This window comes from Aquarana catesbeiana, linkage group LG05, assembly GCF_042186555.1.
Source record: "Aquarana catesbeiana isolate 2022-GZ linkage group LG05, ASM4218655v1, whole genome shotgun sequence".
Taxonomy (NCBI): Eukaryota; Metazoa; Chordata; class Amphibia; order Anura; family Ranidae; genus Aquarana; species Aquarana catesbeiana.
In genome coordinates this window covers 79,676,627-79,703,145 of record NC_133328.1, presented here as the reverse complement: position 1 = coordinate 79,703,145, position 26,519 = coordinate 79,676,627, and the positions used below count along the sequence as shown (strand labels likewise).

Genomic DNA, 26,519 nt, shown 5'->3' with positions numbered 1-26,519 from the left:
TTATTTAGCCACAGAACCAGTGCAACCATTACATGCTCATCTCCAAATGGATGAGACGGCAACCCCATGTGAATCCTATAACCAGCAAAGCCTGTGTCGAGTGATATCGGACAACAACAGACAGCGACTTGGAGACTTGGATCTATAGACGAATCGTATGTTTGTTGATGGGATGACAAACAAGGCAGAGGGAACCTACGAATCTACTATTCCTGTGCTGAATGATGTCAGGACACGACTGACAACGACTTGGAGACAGATAAGTACGAAAGGGATGTGGGATAGGAAACATAACAAATCGCAACATAGTGTTTGATACGAAAAAGGTTCGAATTCAACCTGCAACAGTGAGCGAGAACCGCCGAAAAAGACCACGAACGGAGAAGCTACAACACACTTGTAATCGAACGTACAGACTCACGAACACAAAGTAAGCTGGGAAGAGTCGGCCTAGTGACATGTAGTATCAAGTACCTGGATCAACAAGGCATACCGGTGCGTGGGCTGCTTAAATACCCCTCCGGCTCCTCCCATAAATTCAGGCCACCATACTGGCTTTTATATATATATATATATATATATATATATATATATATATATATATATATACAGTATATATATTATAAAAAAAAGTATTATTGGAGGGAGTGGGGCCATTATATTTATTTCACACGTGCCATGCTTTTTGCAGAGCTCCATGCAGCTCTATGGGCAGGCTGATGTAAACAGACTGGTCTGCTGTGTCCCCCAGACACAAACTGAACGGGCATGAATGTCAAAAAACTGACATCTGTCCTGTTCACCTACAATTAAGCATGGGATCCGCTCACAGATCTCTTGCTGAACAGAGCAGAGGGGCTCCATGTGAATGAGTCTTCACATGTATAAAAAAATATTTTAAAGGAACCTTTAAAATACGGAACTACAAGTACCGTAGTTGCTGACTTTTAAAAAAACATACATACCGGTCCAAAAACTCTTCAGTACTGTCTTTGGTCTTGCACCACCATCTTGAATTCAGGAGCCATCTGTGTCTTCCTGATCAGTCACAGGAAGTCCCTGACTGCACATATGTGAGATGCCCGACTAGAGGAGAGTGTCTCGAAGCCTCCTGGGATGTGTACTTAGTACCCAAAAAGAAAAAAAAAAAACTAAAACAATGTGAAAAAGTGAGAGGGGGTTATGGGGTTATGACATGACTAAAAGGTGAGTGAAGGCCTGCTTCAAAGATCAAATCTGATTGGTTTCCCTACTTTGCATATCTCTTGGTGCTGCTTTAATAAATCAGTCTGCTTCAATATTCTGCATTTATTAGGTTCTTCAAGGTTGAAAGTTTTAAAAGAGTATTTCTGATTCTGAGTTTGTTTCTCAAACAAGACATCAAATGAAAGAGCTGAAGCATCTTTGAGCAACCAAAGGCAAAACCATAAAGTGGAGTGTGAAGGTCTGATGATCTCATAATGAATAAACATGAAGTGAGTTGTGGTTGTTTTGAACTCTGAGATTGCAGATCAAGAGACTCCAAGTAGATTGTGTCGGGCCAAATTATGTAAGTAATGCCTTTAGTGTCTATTGTTGGGGCTCAGAGCAATCTGTCAGCTGTATCGCACTGTAAAATATCATCCAATGCACTGAGCAGAACTCAGCAAGAGCTCCGGAGGGATCACTGGGCCAGCATTTCCAGCTGCAAGAGATATATTAAAAAAGCAGTTCCATAAAGATGGGAGATGGAACTAAATGACACTGTATCAAAATTATTAGAAGCAAACTGGCGATGAAGTAGGTCACGTTTATCAATCTGTATTCTGTCAGCGCTACTTTATGTTAAACTAAAAATATCATCTATTATCAGTAAGCATTCATTTTAAATTATAATGGTAAAATGCAAAAGCTGGCACATTTCACATTTTAATATAGTTGATGTATCATATTTTTATTACTTTATTTTATACATAGTTTCACAGGAGCGCACTCTGGTGGCCAAGAATATCCCTGTTGAACTTATATCATGAAAAAATAGATTATAGAATAAAGGCTGTAGTACACATTGAGCAGTTAATGTTTTTCAAACTTTGTGGAAATTCCGCTTTTTTCAGTGGCCCCCACAGGAAAACACACTTTTAAGGTCCAGTTCACCCAAAATTGATAATTTGGTTTTTGGTAGATACTGGAGAGTTATAATACCTGAGATTTTTAATATATCACATTGACTACATTAGTAAGATCTATGCTCTTGAATGTCTGGGTTTGCACACCTACAGTGACCAATATGAGGTTTCACTAATCCACTGTTGGGCTTTTTTTAAATTTTTTATTTTATTATGTAGAATAATCAGGGGTTGCTGGAATACACGGAGATGAAAAGGGATTGAAAACTACAATGTGGACATTAATGAAGTCGGCAATTTTGGCATTAAAGTGGAAGGGGAAGTTCAGCTCTTCCTCCATCTAACCACCACCCAACTTCCCCCCCTTTCCATATTTGGAATTTTCTTTATTTTTTTTTTGGTGGGGGGGGGGGTGAGTATCTAGCTTTGACAGGTACCTGCTCCTACTTCTACTGGGATACTGGGATTGGAAATCCCAGCGGAAATTCAGCACCCCCCACCTGCAACCTACTGGAACACTTCACAGATCCCAGGGCTGCAGGACCATTCACAGTGCACAGTGCGACTCATAAATGTGCAGTTGGAAGTCGACTGTGAAGCCACAAGTAGTCACAATTGGATTCCCACAGTTAACATGCCAATGCTGGGGAGTCGGGACCTGAAGACCGGCAAAGAACTGATCTGCGTGGGGATGATGCTGTATCTCTGGACAGGTGAGTGTCTGTTTAGTAAAAGTCAACAGCTACAGTTTTTGTAGCTGCTAACTTTTAATTTTGGAAACTTGGCTAAAGAACTTCTTTAAGTAAATAAAGTTTAAAATGCTCTAATTATTGGTAAACCAAAAGGAGATTGCACAGAAGTTGTACAAACAAATTTCTGTTGCTGCCTAAATGTAACATTAAAGTTAATTTTTATAAAAATAAATATATAAATAAAAAGGTAATACTGCCTCTGTGCAACATTATTGCACAGAACTGTAACTTGTGTCCTCTTCTAGCAGTCCCCAGTGGCATTGTAGGCTCTTCCCCTTCTTTTGGGTGCCTTGAGTAGCAAGGACTCATGCATGTGTGCTCCCATTGGATCCATAGACAGACACAGCGCTGGAAAGTCATGGCCCCACTCCCTCCAACCAGGAGTTTTATTGACAGTAGCAGGAGCCTATAGCTCTGTGCCCTCAGTTATTCATTCCTGTGAAGCCAGAAAGGAAGGGGAGTGACGATGACGCAGGCGGAGGAGCCAGGTAAGTGTTTATGGACAGTGAGGAATAGAAGAAATAAGGAGGTAGAGAATACATTAACATAACGAGGGAGGGTCCCTGATTTGGAACAATATCCCTCTATCCCTCTTTCCTCCTCATTTGTCCCTCATTTTGGTCTGATCTATATAGTTGTATATAAAATGCACTATTTATCTTTCAAAAAGTGTCTTTTTTTTGTGTAATTCTCATTTTAAGGGGGCATGGCAGGGAGCACATCCTATCTCTACATACTTTTGCTAATAGGTGTCCCTCATTTCTATCCCCAAAATTTGGGAAGTATGCATTAAGGTAAAAAAACTTTAGACTTTAATACTACTATAAAGCCGCGTACACACGAGTGTAATTTCCGACAAAAAAAGTCAGACGGGATCTTTTCATTGTATATTCCGATCGTGTGTATGCCCTATCGGACTTTTTACGTTGAAAATTCTGACGGACCTGGAAAGAGAACATGTTCTAAATTTTTCCGACGGAACCAATTTCTATCGGGAAAACCGCTCGTCTGTATGCTGTTCCGACGTACCAAAAACGACACATGCTCTGACGCAAGTACGAGACAGAAGCTATTGACTACTGGCTATTGAACTTCCTTTTTCTAGTCCCGTTGTATGTGTTGTACGTCACCGCGTTCTTGACGGTCGGACTTTGGGGTGACCGTGTGTATGCAAGACAGCTTGAGCGGAATTCCGTCAGAATTCCGTTGGAGAAACCTTCGGAGTTTATTGCAACGGCAAAACCTGTTGTGTGTACGCGGCATAAGAATCTGTGACTTGTCCATGCAGCACAGGTCAACAGGATTACTTTAATGCTGATCCCTGCAGCACAGTTACCTTCCATTGACTCCCAAGCCTTAGAAACAAAGAAACATAGAAAAGTGGTCCATCGAGTCTGCCTATTTTTGTTTGGGGGGGTTAATTGTTTGTTTGTTTTTTGTTTTTTTCATGGGGGTTTTTCTTCTTTTTTTTTCCATACCTCGTTGTCTGACTATAGATTTATAGACTATAGATTTATGTTTATCCTGAGCATGTTTGAAGCCGTTTACTGTTGACTGTCTCACTACCTCTATTGGTAGTTTATTCCAATCATCAACCACACTTTCAGCAAAATAATACTTTCTAAGATTAGTTTTGAACTTTCTTCAAGTTAGTTTGAGGTCATGTCCCCGTGTTCTTGATTTTGGTTCTTGATTTTGGTTTCATATTGAAAAGACCACCTTCCTGTCTGAACCTTATTCACCCCTTGATGTATTTGATGTAAAGGTTTCAATCATGTCTCCACTTTCCCTTCTTTCCTCCAGACTGTACATATTAAGTTCCTGAAGTCTTACAACTTACAAATTTAAAAAAAGGGATCAATGAGAAGCAGCGTAACATCCATGCTGTGATTTGTAGCTGATAGAGGACTGAAGATGTTCCTCCTGCCTCCATGTGACAACCCTAGGTGCTTGGACACCCTTTTGCCAGGCCCCACCACTGTCACATGGGAGGAAGGGGAGCAAGTCACATTCTCCTCAAAGCTGGAATTACCAGATATGGCACCAGATATGGCACTTTTTTCCTGGGGGGCAGGTGGAAGAACAGAGAGACTGACATTAAAGTGAACCATTTGCTTTACCCTAAAATCTATGTGGAAGGCTTTAGTTTCCTGCCTGGCATTCATTTACAGACTGGGATGCCCAAATATAATCTTATCTTCCGCATATCCTTGATCTAGTTCTAAAACATTACACGCAGTCTTACCTACCCTTACCCCTTACCCTTATACACACTGGATCAGAAGCCAGGTCAACACCATTGGATCATATGGCAATATGAACCTCCATTGGGTTTCCCATTCTAGTTAACCTTCATGTACTTGACTCAGATCATGCTGGTACGGGTGACGCATCTGTCCTTCTGTCTTCTGTGTTACTGCACATGCATGACCTAGGCTTCATAGGTCCTAATGGAAAAGTGGTTAATTTGAAAACTTGCTTGGAGCTGGCTTTTTCATTAGGGCCTGTAAAGAATAGGAGGTATAAAAGCTGAATTTTAACTACTGGTCAATCTGGGATAATGACACAAAGTCAAAATAGCGGTGCTAAATGTTTGTGCACAAGGAGTATTAAATCCCCTTAAGTGACATGTGACTCACAATTTACAAATGAGAATATAACTGACATGTGCTAAAATATAATAAATGCTAAAGCACTAAATTGACAAATAGCACTAAACACCCTGTGACAAGTGACGTGATATGATATAGCTAGTGAAGCTACAAAAAATAAAAAAATAAAAATGTTTTTTTCCAAAATATAAAAAATAAAGTCCACAAAATATTGAAGAGGATCTATAGTCGATGTGAAGATCTCTTAATCCATTCACCACACCACTGTGTCTATGATTCCACTCCCCTAAAGAAACGCACTCACCGAATTCCAATGCCTACATTCTCATGTTAGGCTAAAGCGCATTTAAACCACATGGATAGGGTTTTAGAGCAAGCATCCGAACTCCAGCTGTGCATCTCATATAATCTCCACATGTCATGTAAATAAAAAAGTGTACCAATAGTGTAATACCGTAAACAAAGCTTTAATGAAAACACTAAACAGCCTTCAAGATTTAAACTCACATGGTACAAGTTAAAAGACAGCAAAAGTGACTAAGGTAAGCCTTTCAAAGCCTCCAGAGCAGCGGATAAAACAGCCACGGCGGACCCAAGTTGTGCAGGCATAAGGTTGAATCTCACCCCTCCCTTGGTCCTGGATCTAAACCTGCTCGTCAACTTGCTGGTGTGTCAAGCAACGTCCTGCCTCAATGATGTTGATTGCCGTACAGCCACGCCCCCCGACATGTTTCGTCACAAGGACTTACTCATGAGATTCTCATGGTGAATGGATTAAGAGATCTTCACATCGACTATAGATCCTCTTCAATATTTTATGGACTTTATTTTTTATATTTTGGAAAAAAAAATTATTTATTTATTTATTTGTAGCTTCACTAGCTATATCATATCACTTCACTTGTCACAGAGTGTTTAGTGCTATTTGTCAATTTAGTGCTTTAGCGTTTATTATATTTTAGCACATGTCAGTTATATTCTCATTTGTAAATTGTGAGTCACATGTCACTTTAGGGGATTTAATACTCCTTGTGCACAAACATTTATTTTGACTTTGTGTCATTATCCCAGATTGACCAGTAGTTAAAATTCAGCTTTTATATTTTATCCTTTTAAGTGGTAGCTTCCACATACTCTGTATCTATCCAGAGGCGCAGTGGCGGTATTTTGAGTAGTGGCGCCTTTTTCTCAATTATACCCGCAGGATTACAAAGAATAGGAGGTGCATGTTCAGTACCCGCAGAAAAAAATGGGAGTGCAACCTCGCCTGGTGTAGTCCATGGCTCCTGCACCAGATCACCTGCTGAGTGTTTAAGTAGGCTGTGAAGGGTAAGGGAGATGTTAAGCTTGTCATAGGTAAATAACTATAGCCATCCCTTAATAGTTCACAGATTGGTTTTACTTGCTCCTTGGAGATTCATGTTACTATTTTAAATATTACATCAACTCAGTCTTTAAAATTACCAGTCTAAATTTTCTAAGGATGTATAACCTTCAAACTTCTCAAAATATATACACTATGGGGGTTATTTACTAAAGGCAAATCTACTTTGCATTGCAAGTGCACTTGAAAGTGCACTGAAAGTGAACTTGGAAGTAAAATCGCTGTAGATTCGAGAGGGACATGAAAGGAAAATAAAAAACAGAATTTTAGCTTGCACATGATTGAATGATAAAATCCGCAGAGCTTCAACTCATTTCAGATCTACCCCTTAGATTTAGAGTAACTGCACTTCCAAGTGCACTTTTAGTGCAAAGTGGAGTTGTCTTTCGTAAATAACCCCCTATTTTTAGTTTACGCCTTTGGTGTCAAGTAGTTTGCAGTTTCCTGTGAAATGTGAACCTCTTATCTTTGAAACTATAATTTGAACAAAAGTACTTTTTTTGTCCTATCAACTTCCTTTATGTTATATCAGCAGATGAATAATTTGTTCCCAGTTTTAAATGTGATGACATATAAGAGTTGGCATGTGACAACCAACCTGTCAAACTCAACTCCTGAAAGACTGTGTATTCAGAATCGCTACCTCCTAGGGCCACAGTACAATCACATCAGCAGTCAGGAATCTAAAATAAAAATGTCTCTAATATTAGAAACACTCCAGCACAGAGTATGATTCTAAGTTACAACTTTTTTTTAGGACATATCATTAATATCATAGTTTAGAATTTGCAATTTGACAATTTGCAATGCACATTAGTAATAGTGGTTATACATATTAAATTGATTTTGCTCTTTTGTGCCATGAATGGAAATACTGCAACAATCCCCCAACTTACAGCTAAATGCCATTTGAGGTATTAATCCCTGTTCTTTGAGGCCCCATAAATTCTCAGCTCATCTACCATTCAACCACATCTAGGTCTTTAGGTGGATGGGAACACAAGTTTTTTTTTTTCTATTACCCAACACCATCTGAGCGATCTTTAGGAAAATAAACCAATGTTGTAATTTTGTCATACTTGGGAAATAATCGAAACATTACATTACATATTGCTTTTCCTCTATACATATTTTAGGGTTGGGCCGGCACTTTTGCTCAATCAGGCCTGGATACACAAATGACCTTAAAGTGGACAAAAAACTCACTCTGCTGCATTCTAATTGGTCAGTTTTTTTAAATTTGTTTAATTTATCTTTTTTTCATATTTTTCATTCAACTCCCCCCTCCTCCATTCCTGTCTAGGCAAGTAGCCTCTTCCTAAGGCCTCCTGGGGTACTAATGTCATGGGTTCCCCAGGGCACTGGCTTCCCCGCAGCTCAACAAAATTCTTCTGGTCGCCAGAGACAGGTGGCAGTTCCTGATGATGAAGAAAACAAAAATTGTTGAGCAGGGACTGTTTGCGCAGCAGAAAAGTGGCTATGGAGAAAAGCACAAGGCAGGATTCAATGGGTATTTGAGTAGGTTTTTTTTTTGGGATAAAAGTGAATCAAAAGCAGATGGCATAGTGTTAATGAATTTAATGGGAATGGGTGAAGTTCTTCTTTAATGTGGGTATACCCTGAAGATACCATTGCATTGCTCTCACAACCCAAACAATACTATGTACAGTAGAAATGTCCATGCATTTTTCATACACATGCACAATGCCACACCACAGGCGATATGAACAGAGCCAGTCAAAGTGGTTCTGCAGCTTGTGATCGCTATGAACAAATCACATTAATCACAATTGTAAACAAAAATGTCAACAAACCCTCCCCATCCTCTTCCTTTACCGCTGGTCACTTCTACACTGATTTGCAACTGTAAGTAACACTGCTCCCACTGACCACCAATGAAAGGGTGGTACAATGACCAGCAAGGGGGCATATTAGAAACGAAGAAACATAGAAAAATGACAGAAGGAAAAAAGACCAAGAAGTTGTCCATCAAATCTGACCATTTTTTTTTTTTTACTTTTTTTTAATGAATATAGATCTATGTTTGTCCCAAGCATGTTTGAAGCCACTTAATGTTGACTTACTACCTTTGCTGGAAGTCTACAAAGTATCCCCACTATTCCAAAACCAGGTGTCTGATACCAACATCCCAGGTAATTATAGAAAAAAACAGCAACCCCCATTGATAGGTGGGACTTTTTAGGCAACTAGGACACCAAATTCATTAGTTAAAAAAAATATGTTTATTAATTCACATTAAAAGAGTTCCAAATTTGAAAAAACATGTACATACTAAAATTCAAAGCTCAATTTACAACCATCTTGTTGAAATATACACATATAGAATCCTGATGTCTCCACTCTACCCGACACGTTTTAGGTTGGTCCTTTTTTTCAGGGGTATTGCTATGGAGATACCTGTATTCAAACTTTCACCTAAGATGATCAAGGTAGTATATGTGCGTGTTGATAATAAAAAGGAAAGTGAAATTTTATCTCTGCCAGGATGGAGGAGTCGGTAGGCCTATGCTATGTCCGGGGGGGGCAACACTCAAGTTACCCACTCTCGACAAGAAAAGAAATAATCAAACCCTTTGGAGTCCAGATACCTGCAGCTTTGTTTGTGGGGAACCTCTGTGGGGACTGTTTGGGGCCCTGTGGCGGTGACGCTTTACTGACTCCTCCATCCTGGCAGAGATAAAATTTCACTTTCCTTTTTATTATCAACACACCCATATGCGACCTAGATCATCTTAGGTGGAAGTTTGAATTCATGTATCTCCATCGCAATACCCCTGAAGAAATGCTTGACCTGAAACGTGTCGGTTGCAATAGGCAGTCATAATTTATTATTTTTTTTAAAGTGTTTGCCTGTTTTCTTTTATATAATTAGAAAATAATAAACCTAGTAGTTCTCAAATACCATCAAAAGAAAGCTCTATCTGGCTCAGAAAATGACATGAAATGTATTTGGATACACTATTGCATGTCAAAGCAATTGTCAGAAAAACTATTACAGCATTGAAGAAAAAAGAAAATGTTTGGTAATGAAGGGGTTATATGCAGGCTACTGCTCAAATTGTTAGATGCAACTGAAGTAAGTAACTGAGTCTGTTTTGATATCATCTTCTCATAATCTCCTGTAAAGTACCATTTAGGTCAATACCGTGCTTGCATGCAGTGCTGACAAGGAACAAGCTGGAAAGAGGAGAGAGATGACCTCAATAACAGGCTGCTGCTCCTTCACTGTCCAGTCACAGCTTAGGGGCAGGGAGATGACCTAGATTTTTGCATTAGAGAACTATGAGGTCATCAACCTGACTGAACTCTCTGGAAGGACCGGCTGGACAAAATAAAAATCAGTTAGCGGGTCAAACAGCTCCCTTATATGTATTTCAGATATGTGTTTAGCTACTTGCCTAGAGTTGAGCGTTGATTCTGTGGCTAACCTTAGAGTTAAACCCCTGTCATTTTATTTAAATAAAATAGACATATCTGTATTATTATAAGGTGAAAATGGACATTTAAAATAAGGAAAGCCACATATAATTATGAGTGATTGCTACAGGCGCTGTAGAAAAATCTTCAATGGCACAGCCTTGTGAAAAAAAAAGCCCCAACAATCCTGTACTTCACTCTTACTATTGTTGCATATAATCCTTATTAATTCAGAATAGATGGGGAGGAACTCGTGTCAGGTAGTTATTATAGTCTAACAGTACAGGCACAGTGGTACATCCAGGGCATGGCAGTCTGCCCAATCAAGTTAACTCTTTGGTGCCAAATGGGAATATCACTCTTTCTTTTTAAACCTGCTGGACACCTTGTTTGGCAGTAAAAGCCTGCAAGAGAAGCAGTGCCAAAACATAAATGAACTATTACCTGGGGTCTGCTTCCCTGCGTACAAGAACACACGGAGAGAGATCTGTTGCTCAGGCTGCTATAGAAGAAAATGGAATGAATTCCTGCTGTAAAGATCAGGCACTTCAACAACACTGGATATTTAGAGCGGTCAGCTCAGACCTCCGGATTTCATATTTATTGGCCCGACAGGAGACTTTAAAACCCTCTGTCTCTTTTCATTTTATAATACTCTGATTGGTTACAGGTTTTCTATCCCTGGCCTCATTACCTGTTCCTTTGCAATCTGAATAATACAGTATATCAAAAATGAATTTCAAGTTTTAAAACTCCAGACAAACAGCTGAACACACAGGCGAAATATATATGTATAAGGGAGCTGTTTCCATCCATCTAGTACTGAGATTTACAAAGCCCTTTCACACAGTCCAGCCAGGCAGATGACACCAGTTGTGCCATTTAACCATACCATATCTCCAGACTGGACAGGGAATGAGCAGCAACAGACAAATGAGGTCATCTCTCTTCTCACTCACTCCTTTACTTAGCATGTTACATGCCAACGCATTTGCAGGTGGCACACCTTCCATTTTCCCGTTCTGAGCTCTGCTATATAGGGACTGCATGAGGCTCATGTAAAGTCAAATGTAGGTACTTATACCTGGTTGCATGTAAATATTAATGTTTATTAAAGGACTAATCTAAGAATTCGAAAAAAAAAATCTACCCTTGCACATGTCCCACTTTAAGGCTCAGTTCACACTGATGCGACATAGGATCCGACTTGTGAGACCCCAAGTCAGATGACATGTGAAATTCAATGTCTCCCTATCAGAGCTGTCCTAACTGATACTACACAAGTCTGTACCACTTTAGAAAAAGGTTCCTGCACTACTTTGATCTGGCTTTGATGCGACTTCAATGCCACAGAGTGTAAAAAGTCACATCAAAGTCAGATTCCAAAGTTGCACTAATATTTGCGCGACTTTGGAGTCAGGCTAGTGTGAACCGAGCCTGAGGGTTAACTGCTCACAATGTCTAGTGGTAGAGAGACAAGTGGAATTACTTACCCTTTCTCTGAAGCTATGGTCTGTGGCTGGTCCCCCAGCATTATTATGTACAATGCAGGGCTATTTGCCCTGTATTGTGCATGGTGGGGGCAAGCGTGCCACTGCAGCTAGGAGTGGTTTAGAGAGGAAACTGTGGAGAACCAGTCTCACCGCTGTAGGAAACCAGGTGGAACAAGGAATAAGGTAGGTATTGCAGCAATCTACCCCACTATAGAGGTAGATTTTTTTTTTAATTCCTGGAGTTGAGCCCTAATGAGCTAAAGAGCTGCATTCATTTTTGTCTTTTATATCCACCTATAAGGCTGGATTTCCTACTACCTGAACCACATGGGTAGCAACACAGGGAGAGCACATGTCCTATTTGGGCAGTGGCATTTTGTCTTTAACTTTTTTCCAGTACAGTACTGGTTGTGTCACTGTGAAGACATTTCTGGTTGTGTTAATATGATATTGACTTTGGCTCTACAGACGTGTTTCTGGTTGTGTCAATACAGTACTAATTGTTTCTGCAGACATGTTTCCTTATCAATGATAGTAATTCAATTGATCAATACAGATAACAAATGTTCAACCCACTGTGTATATAATTATGTATGTTATGTTGAATATTTGTCAGGGAAGGAATGGGAGGGCACGTCCAAAGCAAATGTTGAAGGTGGGGTGGAGGTGTCAAAAAAGAATACATCTGGCCGTATCTACCAGCAATTCAGCTTTAACTTTAAAATATACATACCACCACCATCTTTGCTTTCCACCCCATATGATATTGCTCAGACCTGGCATTAGGTAACTGAGTCACTGAACAATAAATTTGTACGAGTGTCACATGTTCTCTCATACTTGTAAGAGCCAGATAGTCCTCTGGGCTAGGCCACTGGACTGGGGTGGTGGTAAGATAAAGACTTCAAATACAATATTCCCAACGCACACATTCCTGTAAAAATGGCTGTATTCAAGAATGGGTGCTGGAGCGACCAACGGCTTGAACCGTGTATAGTCAAAGGAAATAATGTCACCAGCACACCAGGATCTCCAAAAATGGGTCCAAAACTTTAATCAGTAATCACATAATTATAGCAGAAAGCAACGTTTCGGAAACAACGCAGGACTCCTTCATCAGGCCTGTGACGTCACATGCCTGATGAAGGGGTCCTGCGTGGCTCCGAAACTTCGCTTTCTGCAGTAATTATGTGATCGCTGATTAAAGTTTTGGACCCAATTTTGGAGATCCTGGTGTGCTGGTGACATTACTTCCTGTGGTAAGATAAAGGACCTACTAATCAGAAAACCTGCTACTTTAATGCAAAGAAAACTATAATAATATTAGCTGTTGTGTTTATCTTCTGTAAGCCATGGAAATAATTGTCCTGAAGAATTCAAATCCTTTTGCAGCAAGAAAATACCAGCTAGAGCATTTTCTTGGTAAGGGGTGGTATACTAATGCTATTACATTATTACACACAAGAGCTTTTCGTGATATAGGCACAACATGTCTTTGAAGTGTGACACATGCATGCTACCAGAAAGTGGACACAGGTGCTTGAGATCATTTATTTGTAACTAAAGCTTTTTACTTTGCCTGGAGCCCTCTTGTAAAGCCTTATGCCGCGTACACACGAGCGGACTGTCTGGCAAAAAAGGTCTGACAGGACAATTCCGTCGGACATTCCGATCATGTGTGGGTTTCATCGGACCTTTTCTGTCGAAAATTCAGAGGGACCTAGAAATAGAACACGTTTCAAATCTTTCCGACGGACTTGAGTCCGATCGAAAAATTAGTTTGTCTGTATGCTAGTCCAACAGACAAAAAGGACGCAAAGGCAGCTATTGGCTACTGGCTATGAACTTCCTTATTCTAGTCCGGTCGTACGTCATCACGATCACGAAATGATCGGACTTTGGTGTGATCGTGTGTAGGCAAGTCCGTTTCGTTGGAACTGTCAAAAAGTCCTTCGGAGTTCAGGCGGACGAGAAGTCCGCTCGTGTGTACGCGGCATTGCATTGGCCATCTCTAAGTGCAAATACCACAAGAGCTGTATAACTGGTCTCATTTGTGCTGATGAGGGTGAATGGTAGTTGGCCAGGGTTTGCAAGTGGGGGGGGGGGGGGTATTCTGACATGGGGTCAGTAGTTGATGGCCCTTTAGCTGCATGGATACAAGAATATATTAAAATTAGGCTGACGTACAGGGATACATGTTCATTACTTTCCAAAGTGTACAGTAGATTTCACTTTAAAAAAAATAATCTTTTCTTTAAATTGGATGAATCCGTGTTCATTAAGTATTCAATCATGTGTGAGGCAAATTAAAAAGGGATTTCCAGTACATACTAAGGTGTTTAAAGGAAATACGGCTTCACCTTTTTGACTAACATTCACTTTGTGAACATACATTTCGGAAAGTGAATTTTAGCCTTTACTCGTTTAGTGAATGAACCCCACTGTCTCTAATGTATAACTGTCAGGAATTCTCCCCATCATAGTGTCTTGTTTATTTCTTTCCATTTGCAGTTATCCAAACTAGAAAAACATATCTAACAGCAAATGCTTTCTGACAATCATATATTTGTGAAGTGATGACTGTTTTAGGGCTCATGCACACTGCAGCTCAAAAAAAAGCTGCTTTTACAGGCATTTGAGCTTTTATTTTAGCTTGAAGAAGCATGTGCTTTTCTGTGCTCTTGTGCACATTTTTATTGAGCCTCTTCACGCTTCTTCAAGCTCCTTTGAGCTTCTTTGAGCCTTTTTGAGCATAAGTGTTTTTGGTTTTTTTCACAAACCCTCCTGGATAGTATTTTCTTAAACACTGTATAAACAAAACAAAAACATGGAACAAGATGGAAGCTTCTTTGAGCTTTTATGTGCTCTTTTGAACTCTTTTGAGCTCTTTGGGGCACTAGCTCCTCTCAAAAATGTGAGTTTGGTGCATTTTTTTTTCTGCCTGTAGGAGCATATGCCTGAAAATGCCTGAAAAAGCCAAAAGGGGTCATGCACACTGCAGCTCAAAAAAGCTGCTCCTACAGGCTTTTGAGCTTTCTGGAGCTCTTATTTTTTCTGCCTGGAAACTCCCCTCTATGTTAGCCAATGTTTTCATGCACACTATGGCTTTTTCAGGCATTTACAGGTATATGCTCTTACATGCACAAAAACTCCCCCACCAAACTCACATTTTTGAGAGGAGCTTTCGAGCAGAAAAACACCTAAGTGCCCAAAAATGTGCAAAAATGTGCAAGCATGCATGGAAGAGCATGAAAAAGCATGAAAGAGCTCAAAGAAGCTTGAAAACACGAAAAAATAGGAAAAATTAGCTGAGGAGAGGGTTTGTAAAGAAAAATGCTTATGCTCAAAAAAGAAGCTCAAAGGATCTCAAAAGAGTTCAAATAAGCTCAATAAAAACATGCAAAGAGCCCCAAAAAGTAGAAGCTTCTTCAAGCTGAAATAAAAGCTCATATGCCTGCAAAAGCAGCTTTTTTTTTTTTTTTTTTAAGCTGCAGTGTGCATGACCCCATAGAATGCATAGACATATTGGCGAACATCGAGGGGCGTTTCTAGGCAGAATAAATAAGAGCTCAAAAGCCTGTAGGAGCTGCTTGTTTGAGCTCCTTTGAGCTGCAGTGTGCTGAGCCCTTGAAAGACAACTTATGCCCTGTACACACGACCGTTTTTGCCGTTGGAATAAACTCCGAAGGTTTCTTCCGACGGAACTCTGTCGGAATTCCGCTCAAGCAGTCTTGCCTACACGCGGTTACACCAAAGTCTGACCGTCCAGAACGAGGTGATGTACAGCCCGTACGACGGGACTAGAAGAAGGAAGTGCAATAGCCAGTAGCCAATAGCTTCCGTCTCATACTTGCTTCAGAGCATGCGTTGTTTTTGGTAAGTCAGGACAGCATACAGACGATCGGTTTTCTCTATAGGAATTGGTTCCGTTGGAAATATTTAAAACATGTTCCATTTCTAAGTCAGTCAGAATTTTTGAAAAAAAAGTCCGACGAGGCATACACACGATCGAATCATACGAAGAAAAGCTTCCATCGGACTTTTTCTGTCAGACATTCTGCTCGTGTGTACGCGGCATTAAACTATGAGAATTCTGTTTCTGCAGGGTGAAATGTTCAATAAGTAGAAAATTCCATATTCTTTTCCACATGCCATGGAGCTATATAGTGTTTGCCATAAATAATCTGCATGTAATTCATTGTCATCTATTGAGATTCATATAGTTCAATTTCCGAAGGTGGCAGAAGACAGAGCACTGACTTTATATTCTGTATCATCAAATAAGCCATATATCTAAATAAAGAATTCCTGACAAACGTAGATCATCAGGATGAAAGTCATTATCGAGGCTCGCTCTGATATGGGAGTATCCCAAGCCGTGTATTTATTATGCCTATCTGTGAGATATTAATATTTTGCTGGCAGTTTATCATCAGGTGATTTATATGTTTCTTGCACTGTGAAGGCATGGTATTACTGTACATCCTTGATACATTCCTGCTAACTTTGCCAACCTTATATCACAGCAGAATGATACAAGATTTCCATTTCCATGGGGCTGTCTTTGTGCAGGCTGATACTGACTGTAACAACTGGAGATAATGCTGATCTTATCATAGGAAAAGCTGTTTCAATAAATCTCTGCATACTCAGTGCAACACAGAATATGTATAATATCTTTCATGTAAATAATAGTGTAATACATAGCCAGCACACATGCAGTAGGATTGTGCAGCTTGTGGATAGGACATTACCTTGTAGTAGGTAGAACAGGACTGACATATGGGGCAAAAAGTACAATAACAAGAATGAATACATATATAATAAAAAAGATATTATGAACCAGAGGAATTATTTTAAAGTGGTTCTAAAGGCAGAAGTTTGATTTGTTTTATCTTAATGCATTCTATGCATTAACCTCCCTGGCGGTATGATTATTTCAGATTTTTGATGCTGAAAGCGGTACAATTATTTTGCACGGAAATTTGGCGTTTTATATTGTAGGCCTGTAATTCTTAGGAATAACTCACTTAAATCTGTCCAAACAAGAGTCTAGTAGACATCCCGGGCATGATAAAGTTTGAAAAATGAAATAAAAAATTATAATATAATAAATAACTATAAATAATTATAACAAATAATAACATAATAATAATAATTATTCAATAATGTAATCAAATCAAAAACACTGAAATTTGCTCAATTGCGGAATTGTCACTTTTGTTACTTTTAGTGTTTGATGACGGATCTCCCCACAAATCACTATCGCTCAATTCTGCAAGTGATTCTAATTTATTATTGCTGTTTTCTAGCTGGTCTAAAAGCACTTTTGACGTAAACGGACATTTTTTGGTTGCTATGGACAATCTCCAGTTTCCTGGCAGAAAGAACAGTATTTATAATATAAAACTGCATGCAGGACACTGGACAAATCACTAGGGACAAAGGGGATGTGTAATTATTTGATACAATACTGTAATCTTTTTGAATTTGGCGCCGAACTCCGTCCACATGCGTCGCAACGCTCGCAGGAAACGGAGCTCGGCACTGTGAATTGAGCGAGACACGGCGGCTCGCAGATCACAGCGGGGAGACATTGCAGGATCCAGGGGACAAGGTAAGTAACCTCTACATGGAGCCTGCGATGTGATCTCGAGTCTGGCTCGGGGTTACCGCTTTTGGTATTGAAAATCCACCCTGAGCCAGACTCGGGAATACCACCAGGGGGTTAAGATAAAAACACCTTCTGTGTGCAGCAGCCCCCCTAATACTTACCTGTGCCCCATCTTGATCGAGCGATGTTGGACGGGAGCCTTGGCTGTCTGGGGCTCTCCTTCCTGATTAGCTGAGAGACAGCAGTGGGTGCCATTGGCCCCTACTGCTGTCAATCAAAGTCAGTGAGCCAATGAGAAGAGAGAGGGGGCAATGCTGAGCCACGGCTCTGTGTCTAAATGGATGCCCCTATACCCCTCCATGGGTGCCCCCATAGCAAGAAGCTTGAGGAAGGGGGGCCAGGAGCGTCAGCGAGGGACCCGAGAAGAGGGGGATCTGGGCTGATCTGTGTAAAACCACTGTACAGAGCATGTAAGTATAACATGTGTAGAGGGTGCTGCAGCCAAAGATTTACATTAACAATCTGACAGGGAAAAGTTTCTTCCCCCCCTCCTTCTTCATCTTTCACTGACTGACTGAATCTAATGTAATGCGTGCTGACTCACACAGAGCTGTTCACTCTGCAGCCTTCCCTGTGTCCCTATTGGCAAGTAGAAGAAAGCCAATTAAAGGAGCAGTCACAGGAGCCAATCAGAGGGACTTTAACAAGCTGCAGGATGCAGCTGAAAAGGGCTCTGGAATATGAAGCTCCAGCACAGAGTGGCCCCATAGCCTTGTATAGTGACAGGAACTACCAAGACCAGCATGCTCTGCTGGCAGGAAGGTAAAAACTTGATTTTAATTTCCTGAGGGGATTATTCTCAGTCAGCTCAAGGCTGGGAAAGAGATCAGACCTGAATTCAGGCCTCCATCACCAGTCAGGACATCCAGCCTGAGAGAGGGAGATCCCAGGTGCACCTGGGTGAAGCGTTCCAGTGTGGGGTGACCAGTCGGGTCGCCAGGAGAGCCTGCTGTTCCAGGACCTTTGTTTGGGCCTTGATCGCAGGATTGGGTGAGGGGGCTTTTTGCCTATTTGCAGGAAACAGGGACACTGCACCACAGAAGGAGTGAATTGAACACTGTATACAGACATCATTGCTGGCAGCCATCTTGCTGACACTTGTAGTGTCACAGGGATTAAGGATAAGGCTATCTATTTCTGAGACACTGTATACAGACATCATTGTCCTCTCATCTTGCCAAGAAAGCTCCTGCCTGCTTCACTTGATAATCTGCGCCAGTTTTGTCGTTTGGCCCTGCTATCCAGGGGTTTAAGTGCACCAACGAAAGTGGCTAGCTGAAGACACAAAGTTTTATCTTTTTTTCAAAAGGACTGAAGCTACTAGTGCCATACGGATCCGCACACGCATATTCAGGGCTCTGTATATGCAGTGGGTGTGTGGGACAGCTTATCTAGGAGGTTAAGCCATTGCATGTTGATTTGCATAAAGTGTTTAAAGTTGGGCCTGTGGTTAGGGTTGCCAGCTTTTCTTCAAGCCAAACCCGAACACTTTAGCGGCGGCATTTTTCGGGGAGGTATAGGCTATAAGATTGTAAAAGACCTGGGATACTTTTGGTTGCCTGAAAGAGAGTAGTAATGTGGCGCATAGCTCGCGCAGCAAACAGTGCACATGGCTGAATTGTGAGTGTTCTGACCGGAATACAGGAGTCAGATATGTCTTGGGGAGAGGCTAGTGCTAGCAGGGGGATGGGGAGAGTTAGATATGTGCTGGGGCAGTGGCAGCTGGTGCTCCAAAATTTTGGGGGGCGCAAACAAACTGAAAAATTCTGAAAAAAAAACATCAATTGCAGCCTCACTGTGCCCCATAAAATGCAGCTATTGTGCCCCATAAAATGCAGCCATTGTACCCAATCAAATACAGCCATTGTGCCCATCAAATGCAGCCACTGTGCCCATAAAATGCAGCCTCTGTGCCCATCATATGCAGCCACTGTGCTGATCATATGCAGGCTCTGTGCCCATCATATGCAGCCTATGCCCATCATATGCAGCCTTTGTGCCCATCATATGCAGGCTATGCCCATCATACAGCCACTGTGCTCATCATATGCAGCCTTCATGCCCATCATACAGCCACTGTGCCCATCATATGCAGTCACTGTGCCAATCATACAGCCCCTGTGCCCATCATATGTAGCCTGTGCCCATAAGTGCTGGGGGCACTTGGGGGGGGGGGCAAATATGTGCTGGGGGGGTGCTTTGTGAGAGAAGAGGGCCAGTGCCAGGGGAGGGGTAGGATATGTGCTGGAGGGGTCCTTTGGGAAGGAAGAGAGATTGTGCTAGGAGAGGTTGCCAGATTTCAAATCCAATCCACACTTCTAGCATTGTCTTTCCCTTGCCAAAGCCCATCAAATGCACCCATTGTGCCCATAAAATGCAGCCTCTGTGCCCATAAAATTCAGCCTCTGTGCCCATCATATGCAGCCACTGTGCCCATCATATGCAGCCTCTGTGCCCATCATATGCAGCCTATGCCCATCATATGCAGCCTCTGTGCCCATCATATGCAGCCTATGTGCCCATCATATGCAGCCTGTGCCCATCAAACAGCCTCTGTGCCAATCATACAGCCTCTGTACCCATCATATGCAACCTGTGCCCATCATACAGCCACTGTGCTCATCATATGCAGCCTGTGCCCATCATACAGGCACTGTGCTCATCATATGCAGCCTTCATGCCCATCATACAGCCACTGTGCCCATCATATGCAGTCACTGTGCCCATCATACAGCCCCTGTGCCCATCATGTGCAGCCTGTGCCCATATGTGCTGGGGCACTTGGGGGGTCAGATATGTGCTGGGGGGTGCTTTGTGAGAGAAGAGGGCCAGTGCCAGGGGGAGGAGTAGGATATGTGCTGGAGGGGTCCTTTGGGAAGGAAGAGAGATTGTGCTAGGAGAGGTTGCCAGATTTCAAATCCAATCCACACTTCTAGCATCGTCTTTCCCCTGCCAAAGCCCATCAAATGCAGCCACTGTGCCCATAAAATGCAGCCTCTGTGCCCATCATATGCAGCCACTGTGCCCATCATATGCAGCCTCTGTGCCCATCATATGCAGCCTATGCCCATCATATGCAGCCTTTGTGCCCATCATATGCAGCCTGTGCCCATCATACAGCCTCTGTGCCAATCATATAGCCTCTGTGCCCATCATATGCAACCTTTGCCCATCATACAGTCACTGTGCTCATCATATGCAGCCTCTGTGCCCATCATACAGCCACTGTGCCCATCATTAGCAGCCACTGTGCCAATCATACAGCCCCTGTGCCCATCATATGCAGCCATGTGCTGGGGGCACTTGGGGGGGTCAGATATGTGCTGGGGGGGCGCTTTGTGAGAGAAGAGGGCCAGTGCAAGGGGGAGGGGTAGGATATGTACTGGAGGGGTCTTTTGGGAAGGAAGAGAGATAGCGCTAGGAGAGGTTGCCAGATTTCAAATCCAATCCACAATTCTAGCATTGTCTTTCCCCTGCCAAAGCCCCCCCAGCACATATCCTCCTAACCCCTCGATCACTCCACATATTTTCTACCTTGTCTTCCTTTTCAGCCATTCTCTCCCCCTTCCTCCTCCATCTACAGAGCATAATAAAAACTTTCTACAGACCTGATATCAGCACATCCCTGCTCCCCCCCTCCTCCCCCTGTGTGTACAGAATGGAGAAGGAGGAGAAGGGGAGGAGCTTTGATACACTGACACTCTGCTCTGCTCTGCTGAACCAAGCTGCTGTCAGGGAGAGGGGAGACATGTCACTCTTGGTGCAGTCCGTGTGAATGATGTGTCCGGGTCTGGGGCAGAAGTAAACCCAAACACATTATTCAAAAACAGGACTGTCCGGGAGAAAACCGTACAGGTGGCAACCCTACCTGTGGTGTCGGGACAGAAGAGAGAGGCCTGACACAAAGGGGGTCACTCCTTTGCTCTCCTCCTGCCTGGACTCATAGAGCCAACCTGAGTAAAGGTAACCAATCCTATGTAAAGATGTCATATTGTGATTTATTTGCCATTTAAGTGTGCCTCTGCTCTTGGGGTTATTCTCGGGTTTGGAATCCCCTGAAAGCAGCTTGGATATAGGATTGAGAGCTATATTGCTCTTAAATCTCAGTTATTGCTCTCTAGTTGATTACTTGAATATATATTGTTACTGTCTGTTATTCTTACACAGAAATATTTACGGACTGAACAAACAAAAGCAGCTTATTTGGGGGTATTGCTACACATGTTTGTTATTTTTAAACAAAACAAAAAAAAAAAAAAGAATAAGACTATAATATTACTTTAATGATTTGTCTATGGATTGGGCAGAAACTAAATTGGTACTCATATTGTTCTTTTAGAACCAACAAGCCTTTTTATGACTATATATTTATTCAACAGTTATTTTATTTTCCACTTATTTTAAGGCTAGGTTCACACTACTGCAGCTGCAACTTGATCCGATTTTCAGTGCGATTATGTAGTGTGACTTTGTTGCGTTTTTGAGGTGCTTTTGATACTACTGCATTTTTGGTAGGGGAAGGAGACTGGATGCAGGTTGTTAAGGAACCATAACAACCTGCAAAAATGCATCAAAAACATGTGTTATTGGCGCATTTCTATTGAAGTCAATGGGGCCAAAATCGTACTGCAGTCACACCAAAATAGCACAGGACCCTTTTCCAAAAATGCACTGCATTGATGTGAGTGGGCACCATAGAGAATAATGTGATTTCTAATGTCATGCAACACTGTGTGACTCAGATTGCATCTGTAATCACACAAGTGTGAACCAGGCCTCAAGGCACAAACAAACAAAGTGTAGAGATGACACCTATTTTCTGGTCTTAGTAGTGACATTAAAAAACAAAAAAACAAAATGCATGATCAAATTTGTTCCACCGGGGGAAAAAATTCCTTCCTGATTCCCCTAAGAGGCAATCAGATATTCCCTGGATCAACTTTACCTGTAAATGTAATTTTTCAGTCAGGGCAGCCATCAGAAATTTTGGGACCCCTTACACAGCTTTATACATGGCCCCCCCTGGGCGTGACCATCAACTTTCCCCCGGGCATGCCCACTGGCCATCCCACTTAATCTGCCCACTGGCCATCCTACTTAGTTCCATCCCATGTCCTTCTTCATCCTATGTCCTCCTCCAGTTTCATATCCTCCATCACATGTCCTCCCCTTCCCCATCATGTCCTCTTCCCCCTCCTCCATTCCATGTCCTCCTCCAGTCTCATCTTCCCGCTATGATGTTGGTCCCTTCTCACAGTGTCCTCATTCTGTTGTCTTTCTATCCCTCCTGTGCCCTCAGTAAAGCCCTGATCCAGGTGATATACCTCAGTGTACAGTCCCTCCTCTCCTCGGTCCTGAGGTTCACCTCACTCTCTCCGAACACACTGCTGCAAGTCTCTCGCTCATCTGGAGCCTATTGGCCCGACTCAGCAAAGGGGGTGGGTCCAGATAGCACGCTACACGCCAGCTATTGTACAGACTGCGGCTGGTTGCTATGGAGTCTGGTTGGTTGCTATGAAAAAGCTGAAGTTCTATATTCAGCATCCTCTACATACACCATCCTCACACTGCAGTGCAGTTGAACAATGAAAGGCCTCTGGTAGGTTGCTATGGAGTTTGGCAGGTTGCTATGGGCAGCTAACAGTCCTCTTGTGAGCTCCTTTTGTTACTGCAGTGCACAGTTGAAAATGAAAGGCTTCTTGCTATGAGCAGCCAGGAGCCCACTTGTCCGCTCCTTCCTCTATTGCAGTGCACAATTAAAATAAACAGCCTTTATTAAGTTGCTATGGCTGCCCCGGCCTGATAGCGAACACATGGGACTCTCTTCCAGACTCCCCATTGGCTGGCCAGCCTTGTTGATGTTCCCCTGCCCGGCCCACAGAGCCGCAGATGGTTGAGGAGGCAGGCACCCAATCCGGTCACACTCCTAAGACTGTCACCTGCTCTGGCCAATCACCTCTGCGCATGGGGACCTGGGCATCTCAGGGAAACTAATAAACAAGGCGCAGAGAGGAGGGGAAGGGGCAAAACTGTAGGAGGCTGTGTGAGCGCTGCTAGTAGACTCAGCACAACTATATTTTTTTAAGGGGCACTCTTCTCCTGTCATGGACATTTTACACTGCAACACTGCTCGGGATGCCCGGGACCCCTACACATGTATGGGCTGTCCCCCCTGATGGCAGCCCTGTTTCCAGTTATATTATGTACATTCAGGGAAGAATCCAGGCATTTTTTAAAGCAATCTACTGACTTGGACAGAGCCACCTCTGAGCTGGACTGATAATCTTTACAAAAAATAATATGTTTTAATCTGTGCATATGTGCATGTAAAAGATTTTGGTGCCAACTGTGAAGAAAAGTAAATACAGTACATTCATCAAAAAACAAAAAAAAAAAAAAAATGAAAATCAATTAGTGTTAACAAGTACTAATTGGGGATCAACTAGAAAAAATGTATTTCACTGTATTGTTTTACTGCGTTTGCTGTTAGAGTAGGATCACAGAACAAAGCCAGCCGTTTTCACAAATAGGGCTGCAACATTGTAACCGTAATCACTTTACAAAATAACACTAAATGATTATTGATGTTGCACATAGACTAAACATAGGCTAACATTACTTGTGCACCTGTCCCCAGATTATGGACATTAAACTTTTTACATATTTTTAACAAATAAGAGTTTTAAAAATGCCACCCTGACCTAGAAGCTTGGAATGTGAAGTATTTCAAGTGATTGTAAACTTTTTCTTTTTATATAACAAGCATGTTATACTTACCTGCTTACTTTACTTACCTGTGGAATGGTTTTGCACAGAGCAACCCTGATCCTTCCATTCTGGTGTCTCCTGCCAGCGCTCCTGTCTCCTCCCCCTTCTCTCACTTGCTATGGGGCACTCATGTGGGCTTGATCCTGAGCCCCGCCCTGCCCCCCCACTCTTTGCTCACTGGCTGTGACTGGCAGCAGCAGGAGCAGGAGTGTAATTATTTTTGCATATTTGGTGATATCTGCATATAATTATGCAAACTATGTAGCTTTTAGCATTCACTGTGCTAAAAAAAACACAGATGATCAGTTCTAGCTTTTTAAAGCCAAATTTGTGATGTTCTGGACACATTTAGCTTTTCCCAAACACAAAACAGCAACCCTATTAATAATAGCGGAAAGAAGTCTATCTTTATTTCAAAGAAGCTCTTTAAATTCCCTGCATATGAGTACTTTACTGTTCATTGTTAATTAAAAAGGCCCACTTTACAATACACAATAATCTCTGCTTTTTTACATTTTACCCAAAGCAGTACCAATCATTCCGTTCTAGCACACAACAAGAGAAGCAAATATGTAAACATTCTACAATCCTTAAAAAATAGATAAACCCATCCAATAATTGAGGAAGGCAGCTATGTTTTATGTTTTGTACATTTTTATGTAATAATGGTTGACATTTCAAAAAAGACTGGTTTGCTTTAATCATGCTGGACTGGCTTAGCTGCGAGGCTATTCCGTATTGCTGGTGGCATCCAAAGTACACTGCATACGGGAATTCAAAATGACAGCTTCCTACTGAAAGGGCTAGGTGACCACATTCCCTTCCTATAAAATGCATATGTGAACTAAATTTTACAAGGCAGTGCTACCAGCATGGAAGTATTTCTCAGATGTGTGTTATTTTAGATAAAATGTTGTTTGTGGATATTTATTTTGGTATATATTCTATGAAAACAGAAACCGAGGTATAACCGAAAGCCAGAGGGAGGACCCTAGCACAAATTAGAAACCATCCTACCATGGCGCATGGAAAATCATCTGAAGGTCCTCCTAACTTCAAATAAAATAAAAGATATATTTTTACTTGTCAAGAAGGAACTAAACCATGCCTAAAAATACTAGAGGATTTCAGTAAGACTAAGGTAAAGATGATAAAATATCAGCACTTTCCATGTTAGCTACAAGATGAAAACCCAATGAGTGCACATTCACACCTGAGAGTTTTTCTGCTTGTTTCCCTATGCTTGACTCAGTGCAACATGCAGAATCTCATTCTTTGTAATTGTCCTTGTACATGCTTCACCCTGAACGCTACACCCTAAGCTCAAAAAAGTATATTAATTTTTTAGCGTAGTCAGGCATTTTTGTCCTTCAGACCTTAGACTTCAATGGAAGCTCTTGATTTTTAAGCCTGATGAACTCCTCTCCTCCTATAGAACTTAATTCCCTTACCCAGCCCAGGAAACAAACACCTGAAGCTTGATATGTGTGCAAAGACACTTGTACAACATCTGTAAAATGTCTTAAAAAATGCTTCAAAGCCACCAGTAATACGTCCTGTTCCACTAAGGTCAGTGGTCATGAACCCTGTCCTCAGGGCCCACTAACAGGCCAGGTTTTATGTATTACCTTGGGGAGATGCAGACTAGAATACTGCAATCACTGAGCAGCAAATGATATCACCTGTGATGTATTTCAGTTATCTTGCAAACCTGGCCTGTTAGTGGGCCCTGAGGACAGGGGTGATAACCACTGACTTAGGTGACAGAATAGATATGCAGTCAGATAGACCAACAACCTCCATTTTTAGAACCTTACCTCCTGTTATGGAAGTTGTGCAGGGTGTAGGTGTGAGATCACTTGTGCTGAGGGGCGTGGCTGTTACTCAGCTCTGCCAGTACAGAACACTGGAGTGTGATCACAGAGAGGAAAAGGTTTTGTAAGGTATTTCCAAGCAACATTTGTCAACAATATAACAGGTGTAGGCACAGAACTATAACTTAGATTTTGCCCATTCTGGGCAAAGTAACAGGTTCATGTTACAGAAGGGGATTTAAAGTGTTATTAGCCCTTTTTTTGCTAAGCAGTATACCTTATCTATATCCATCTCTGATAATGTGTTTTTCTGTAGAGGCTTTATTTCCATCCAGATCCCCTATTAAAATATTGTGCCATGCATATCAGCCTTTAAGGGTTTTTTCAGCGCTGTACAGGATCTCCCTGGAGCCACATTTATGTGTGCATTCTCAGAATGTGGCATGTTACTGAGTGTTCTTGCCAAATGTGACCTA

The 26,519-nt window shown here is 41.8% G+C and overlaps 1 protein-coding gene across 1 annotated transcript in view; it reads right to left on the bottom strand.

Moving 5' to 3' along the window:
* Positions 1 to 26,519, bottom strand: part of ADARB2 (adenosine deaminase RNA specific B2 (inactive)) — a 910,273-nt gene that overhangs the window by 687,529 nt on the left and 196,225 nt on the right. The window lies entirely within an intron of this gene.